This window comes from Pyrus communis, chromosome 11, assembly GCF_041283825.1.
Source record: "Pyrus communis isolate YQ-2024b chromosome 11, ASM4128382v1, whole genome shotgun sequence".
Lineage (NCBI taxonomy): Eukaryota > Viridiplantae > Streptophyta > Magnoliopsida > Rosales > Rosaceae > Pyrus > Pyrus communis.
Genome location: NC_142575.1, coordinates 23,703,906 through 23,712,110, shown reverse-complemented (window position 1 = coordinate 23,712,110; position 8,205 = coordinate 23,703,906). Strand labels below are relative to the sequence as shown.

The 8,205-nt window shown below is 34.2% G+C and overlaps 1 pseudogene; it reads right to left on the bottom strand.

Annotated features, from left to right (window-relative positions):
- Positions 1–300: 300 nt before the first annotated feature.
- Positions 301–887, bottom strand: LOC137742909 (toll/interleukin-1 receptor-like protein pseudogene; annotated as a pseudogene).
- Between the last annotated feature and the right edge of the window lie 7,318 nt (positions 888–8,205).

Genomic DNA, 8,205 nt, shown 5'->3' with positions numbered 1-8,205 from the left:
TAGTTGTTGGGCAAATTATATATAAGAAGACGAATTGGTTAATTTCATCATGGCTTATTTTTTCTGTTCTGAATGCTTGACCGATCGATTGCCTGGGCACTTTGGAATACAGAAGGAGAAGATAAATTGGTTTATTTCAACATGGCTTCATATAGAAAGTTTTTCCTTATCACTTACAAATCTGGAAAGCTATATGGTAAAGTTTATGGAATGTGATTTAAGCATTTAACTTGTTATTTCAAAATTAAATGTGACATAAGTCACGGCATATATTGTTATCAAAACAATTCAGATATACGATTACTTAATTGAGAAGAGAAGTACGTACCATTCTTTCTGAATATGCCATCCGGCGATATTCTATACATGGTTTAAAGCTTCCCTCCACCTTTTCACCTTCCCATTGTCGTTCTCTGCTTCATGCTTCTCAAGGGCCTTGCCAAAATTTCCTGTCTATTGCTTTCTTACCTCAGATGGTTCAACGTAATAGAAAACCGGATAAATTTGAAGCCGCTTGTCTTCATTGCACTTTCCAATATGGGCAAGCTCATCCAAACACCACGCTGAAGAAGCATAGTCACATGAAAGAATGACGACTGCCAACCTAGATTCCTCAATTGCTTTTAAGAGTTCTGGTTTAATGGCCTTTCCCCTCTCAAGTTTATCGTCATCCAGAAATGTATTGATTCCTTTCTTTTTCAAAGCAGTGTAAAAATATTTCGTAAACCCATCGCGGGTGCCCTCGCCCCTAAAATTCAGGAAGACCTCGTGTACGCATTCAGGGGTTGAAGGAGATGAATGTGCCTCTTGGGTTCCCATGCAATCTGCTAGAACTTCCCCATGCTTCATTGGTGTTTAGGTTGAAGGAGACGAAGAATATTCATAAGCCGAAGAAGAAAAGGAAGAAAAAAGAGGATAAATAAGGAATAAAACTATGAACGTGGTGGAAGATATTGGAGTAAATTAAAGTAACTTACTAGCTTGGGCGATAGTGAGACGAATATTTGTATAATAAAAAGAGGAGAAATTTTTCAATGTGACCGGCACATGGGATGGTACATTACGTGTTATTATATAAATCGTGGGATATATTTGTTAAAAAGTTAATAACTTAAAAAATTAAATTTCTCATCACTTACATAAAAAACACTTGATGTACTATTCGTCTTTCCGTCACAATGAAATTTTTCTCTTAAGAGAAGAGGGGTTTTGCTGAACTATCTTTCTTTTCTTCTTTAGGAGACTTTTGCTGGACTAGTGATGCAAGTTCTTTTGGTATTTATGCAAAACAACGCTTGGATTAGTTCATCTATATCTCCGCATATAAAGTGAGAAGGCCAAATGAGTAAGGCTTTCAAAATATCATTAAATACCCTCCTAATTTAGAATTTTTGAAAATGTCTATATAATTGAAAAAAGAGCAAAACAGTATAAAAACCCACGTTCAAATTAGCTGATGTTGGCTGAAAATAAAATTAAATGCCAAAAATCAACCTACTGCATTCATTTTTTTCTTAATTCTTTTAAATAAATTGTAAATTTTTTTTTAAATAAAGATAATATATCTAACAAAAAGTAAAGACTAAGACAATTAAGAATTAATTGACACACACGTTAGGCTAATATAGCGAGAAAGACACCGTTAGTAAATAAACTTTTTTTTTTTTTTTTGTAAACGATAGAGTTAGTTGTTTTAATCGTTATTTGTTGGGGGAGGAAAATCAGTGACAATCGAGTCCGTCCCATAGTGCATAGCATAGGCATGAATTGCTTTTCGCAACTTGTTGTAGCCATATGCACAATTGGAAAAATATTCAAATACACTAAATTATGTCCCCCTCCCATATTAGGAACTAGTTGAATATGTGTGTAAATATAAAAAAGGTTTAAACAAATATATAAGATGAAAAAGAGAGAAGTTGCAACTTTGAGAGAAAGAGCGATTGAGAAAATATAGTTTTTTATTTTAATTTTTTAAATTTGAGATGCTATGATGATATGTGAGTGAGATTTGAAAAAAAAAAAAAAAAAAAAAAAAAGAGCACAATTTGGTTTGTGTGAAATTGTATTATTACTTGTGGTTTTATTTTGGGTAGAAGACCAAATTGTCTATTCACTCTTTTTCGGTTAATAAAGAAGGTTTTGTTAATAAGTAACTAGCAGAGTCCACACTTTGTGTGTGTGTGAACAATTTCTCTTAATAAGTGCATATTTTTTTAATATTACATAATTACTATTTTGTCCTCCTTATGTAAATATTGTGTATCAAAAGTGAAGGTAAAATTAGAAAAATATGATTGTCATTATCTTAAAAGAAAAAAAAAAGGAGGGTAAAATAGAAAAAATAGGGATATGATTGTCATTTTGTCAAAAGGTACAAAATTACTATTTTGCCCTCCTCATGTCAATATTGTGTATTGAAAAGTAAGGGCAAAATTGAAAAAATGGGAGAAAAAGTTGACAAGGGCTCTTCTCTTAATAGAATACTAGCATATGGGCACACACAAAGTGTATGTGAAAATTTTTTATTTTTGTTTTTGAAATAGAAAGAGAGAGGAAGAGAGGAAGAGAGTGATAGAGAATGAGGGAGTGGGAAGTTTTTTATTTTTTATTTTTTTTAATTAGAGATATGTTAGGATTACATGTAGGGTGAGGATTTGAAAAAAAAAAAACAGCAAAATTTGGTTTTTTGAAATTACATTTATGCCCCATATTTCTTATTTATGTTCTATTTTAATTAGAGGGTTAAACTGGTAATTTCATAGGGTTTTGGTTGACAATAAGTGTTTTATTAATTAGTAGAGATTTATATAAAACTAGCTTAAGCCTACACACTTTGTGTGCAAAACAATCATTTTGCTTTCTTTTTTTTTTCTTTTTTTTTCTTTTTTTTTTGTGAAAAATATATGGGAAAGAGAAAAGTTAGAAATGTGAAAGATAGAGGGAATAAGAGAGAGAGAGAAAGAGAAAACATGGGAGTGGATAGAGATTTATATTTTAATTTTTAGAATTAGAAATATTCTATGATAACATGTGGGTCAGAAAAGAAAAAATATAAAAATTTGGTTTGTGCAAAATTACATTATTGTCTTCAATTTTATTTTGTGATATAAGATCAAATTGTTTTTTCACCATCCTTTGGTTGACAATGAGAGTTTTGTTAATAAGTCGCTTATATGATAAAGAAATAATTCTTTGATTCAAATTGACTAAACTTGATATAAGTCCAATCTTGTAAGTCATTATGGGATATAGTCCACTTTGCTAGATAAAATCCAATTATCCACATCATTTTATTTTTACTATCTTTTCATTAAATTGTGATGAATCTCGCGTTACGTATAAAATCATCTTTTAGGACTGGTTTGAGATTATGGTGTTTTTATGAAAAGCAGTTTATTAAAAAATTTGGAATATCAAATGCGTTTAAAAAAAATTAAAAAAGTGATGCCCAATGACAGTAGAAAAGGATAGAAAAACTGAAGCAGGATATACCATGCTTCTAAAACAAGTGTTTTTTCTTTTCTTCAAAGCATAGTATTCAGTGCCCGTTTAGTGAAAATTTCAAATGGCAAGTATATATACCCCCACATATTTACAAAATTACAATCATTGCTTGACACACCCGACCGAAGTCGAGACGTTCTGGCCGTCACGTGAGGGTGACGTAGCCAAGTGCGCAATAGAAGTGATGATAGTAATAGGTAAATGCGAGTAAATAAAAACCAACCTAAGCTAATTTAACTAGTGATAATAAATAAGTGCGTGAAGGTGATCAAGTACCAAATACAAGTATTCAGAGCGTAGGCAATCCAACAATGTAGTCAAACCAACTAAGTGCTAATTACACAAAATAGGGAGAAGATCTCTACACTTATTTAGTAGATCATCAGAACCACCGAGAAGTCCTCGTGAGCCACCAAAATGTACAACTACCTAGGACCTGGAGGGGCACAAAACAAAAGGGTGAATGGGCAAAAACAAAATGTTTGAAAACATATTTATCTTTTTTGAACATAATAACCCCTCATTGTAAAACCCGTATAGTTTCTAGAAAATAATACTACATATACACATACGAATACCAATGCACAAGGCCAGTAAAAGCTGAAATATGCCATGTCATAACGTTTTCGCACTAAAAGATGTAAGCCAGGTGAAATCAATATAAAGTAATATGACAACCGAAGTCACCTAATATAACCTATACGATTGGACCCATAGCTCATCAGTATATGCTAGCACACGAGTCGAACCCACCTATTTTGGTCTATATGACAGGGCTGGGTGTAAATATGTACGCTTAAGTGCTAGGATCACGTGAAGGCTGTGCGAATAATCGCAAGTCACCTATGAGTCGGAACCACCTATTGTGGTCTGTACGACAAGGCTGGCACCAAATTTGGATCCAAGGTAAGCGTGCAGTGTAGGAGGTGAACATCACGTGAAGGATTGTGCCCTAACCTCGAGCGGGAGCACTAACACCGGGGTGCAAGAATGATGAACTCTAAATGCATCTATGCATAATGATGTGCAATGCAACCAATACCATCACAATATACTCACATGAAGCTCACCTAAGCCTCCGCAGCATCAAACAATATAATTCATGATTGATAATAATGAAATATTTAAATTGTAACTCATATTTGACATGGCATTTAAAGCATAAATCTTTTTGAAAAAAATGCCCTAGAAACCATGATATATTTGTGTGTGTGTGTATATATATATTTATATATATATATATGTATATTTATATATATATATATAGAGAGAGAGAGAGAGAGAGAGCAAATGCCCACTCACTAATAAGTAGCAGGATCCGTCCCCCCCCCCCCCAAATCTTGCTTGTCCATGCTCGTTCTCAGGGTACGTTTCACCTATATGTAAAATAACTAATTTTTCGTTAATTTTAAAGCACATAGATAAATCCGAGAAATAACTTCTCATACGTTGCTCAAATTTGAATATACCAAATTGATCTACTCGACAACACGAACACCCCCATATTTTTAGAATAATTTTTGGACGTCACACGTACCCTCATGATCCGGTCAAGACACAGCCACACGCAGGCACGTACCTTGCACACTGACAAAATCCCTAACGACATTAGAGAATATTCCGTTAAAATAGTAGAATATTTCGTTAAATCCTAAAGGAGTTACCTGACGCCGTCAATATATTCGGTCAAAGTTAACGGAATATTCCTCTTCTTTTCCGTTGACTCATCGGAATCCGTCACCCACCTCCGTCTGTACTCGCTGGTTTCTAGAAAATTTTAAAACTTTTATATCTAACTCATTTTTCAACCAAAATCCACGAAATTTATATGGATTTGAAGCTCTTGAGGAATAGAACAAGTTCATACCTCTTGAGTGTCAAAAATCAAACAGGAACGGGCCTGAAAATCCCTCGAAAGAACCGGCCAAAACTGACACTTCTTGAACTCACTTGTTCCGATGTCAACTCCCTCCTAAACTTACTCTAGAGTCCTTAGGAAGTTACGTGGAGGTTTCCCTAAGTCTCAAAACCATGTAATTCATCCGCGATCACGTCGACCTAAGCTCCACCGCATCGGAGCTCACGAGTCACCGACTTAAAGTTCACCAAATCAAAGAATTAATGGTAGAACAGTGATTGTGAGGTCGAGGGGAGTCTGATGGTAAACTTCACAAGTTCAATCCGTAAGAGTTTAAGGTGTAAGTGAGCTGGGGATGTCTTGGGTGCAAGAAGAAGAAAGAGGAAGTCTCGAGAATGAGAGAGAAAAAGGGTACGTGTGTGGGTGTATGTGTGTGTGTGCATGGGATTGGTCCGAAGAAAAAGATCACAAGCCCTGATTGGCTTGCCGTGAGGAAGAGAGAGAGAGTTAGGTTCTAGTTGGCCCAAGGAAAACAAAACAATCTAAATTTGATTGGCTCAAGAATATAGGGACTAAAATGATTGGTGAATAAGTGATAGGCAACCCAAAATTATATGACATAGGTATCATATATAATGACATAAATTTTCTTTTTTAACTAGTAAATTTTTATATTTAAACATTCAAATTAAAATTTTGAGTATAGATGCATAAATTAAAAATTTTAACTAAAATTGAAAAAGAAGAAAACCGGACTAAATTCAATAACACTACAAATTTTTGATCTGGATCAAAGTATCACTTACAAATTTTAAACAAAGCACCCACATTCGTAGTCGGTAGTTAACTTTCTATTCTTAATTAATAACAAAATACTAAATCAGTTTTTCTTTAATAAAACTAAGAAAATGAAATATGATAAAATTCAACTAAAATTGAAAGAGAAGAAAACTGAAATAAATTCAATAACACCAACTTTTTTGATCTGGATCAGAGTATCACTTACAAATTTTAAACAAAACACCCATATACGGAGTCGGCAGTTAATTTTCTATTAACAAATTGCTCGTTTGGATGTGCTTTAAAATATTTGAAACCGTTTTTTGTTAAACTGATTTTGAGTTCCAAAAACATTTTAAGCGCTTTTTGCTTTTTGGAAGAAGCACCAGATATGTGCTTCTTGCAAGAAGCACTTAAAGTGCTTTTTCAGGATCCACTTGGATTTTTATTAAGGATTGGTTTCAAAAACAATTTCACTAAAAGCGCTTTCAGTCATTTTAAAAGCATATCAAAACGAGTAGAAAACCATCTTTGTCAACTACAAGAGGGTCAAAAGACAATCTAATTTTGCATCACAAAATGAAATTATGAGCAGTAATATACTTTCGCATAAACCAAATTATGTTGTTATTTTTCTTTCCTCACCCACTTGTCATCATAACATATCACTAACTTTAGAAAAATAAAAATATAAACCTCACCTACCTATTAACGAAATTCTCTTTGTTAACCAAAAGATGTGAAAAGACAAAATTAACTTTATCAACAAAATTATAGAAAAATGACCAAAATAAAAGTAATCGACAAAATAGTAAATTAAACCCGAATAATTTTTTTTTTAAAGCATCTCCAAGAAGCAACATCGCAGCTTCCCCTGGAGATCCCGATCGAGGACATCACTGTTCCCGAGGATGCAGGTTTTCAGATCCTGACTGAGGTCCTAGATCAGAAGTTTGGTCGTCGTCATGGCAAGGTTGTTCGGTGTATGGGGAAGGCGCGGGGTTGGTGAGACGGGTGCCTCTTCTTCCAGATCGACCACATGAGAGGTCAATGCCCAGAAGGAGGAAGTGATAACCCTAAAAGGTCAGCTTGCAACCCAAGGCGAGCAGATGAAGGCTTAGGGCGAGCAAATGAGTATTCTTGTACAGGTAACCTATGTCATGCAAAGTAGTATTTGCGCGACAGATGGTCTTGCGTCGCGCAAAGACACTTTGCACAACAAAGGGTGTGCATCATGCAAAGTAGTTTTGCGCGACACATGTTACTTCTTTGTCGCACAAACCCTACTTTCACTGCCTTGGCGCAATGGTTGGTGCGTGACGAAGGTTTCGTTGCGCTAATTTTCAAGCAACATTTTTTGACTTTGCATGACGAAGGACATGCATCGCGCAAACTGTTTTTTGTACTAGTATACATTGATTGATTTTTAATTTCATGGACCATTTTGATTTGGTGGGTCAATAGAAAATATGTACATTAACTAACATTTAAGTAATAATTCAATCATCAACAACATTCTATGATTTATAAAATTTGGTCTAATAGTTAATCTCCTAAGCATTACCTATATATATCTCTTCCATTGAAGGATTCATCGAATAAACTTATTGTGAGGGATACCTTGTGGGGCTCAATCTACAATGAGTTTTGATGATCTAATTGTTGAATATTCATATTTTAATTCATAGATATTTGAATAAATTTTGGTAAAATATTAATAATTTACGCCGCAGCACAGTATAATGTTTAATGACTAAATTAGTGACAACTATATTTCCTCGCTGAAACCACTTAGCGTCCAAGTTAGCACCTTTACTGAGGGATCATTTCCTCGCTAAATAGCTTATATGTTGTAGTGGTCTGTAGTGTGGCCAACGTGCTTAATTATTATGAACTTGCCATTTCCATGTACGTAGTAGTGGTCTGTAGTGTAACCAACATGCTTATAGACTTGTTATTTTCAAAATTCGAACATAAGACTTTTCACTTGCAAATAAGAGGAATATCACTAGACCGTAACGCTAAATTGGTTACAAACTTGTGATTTTCAACGAATGATT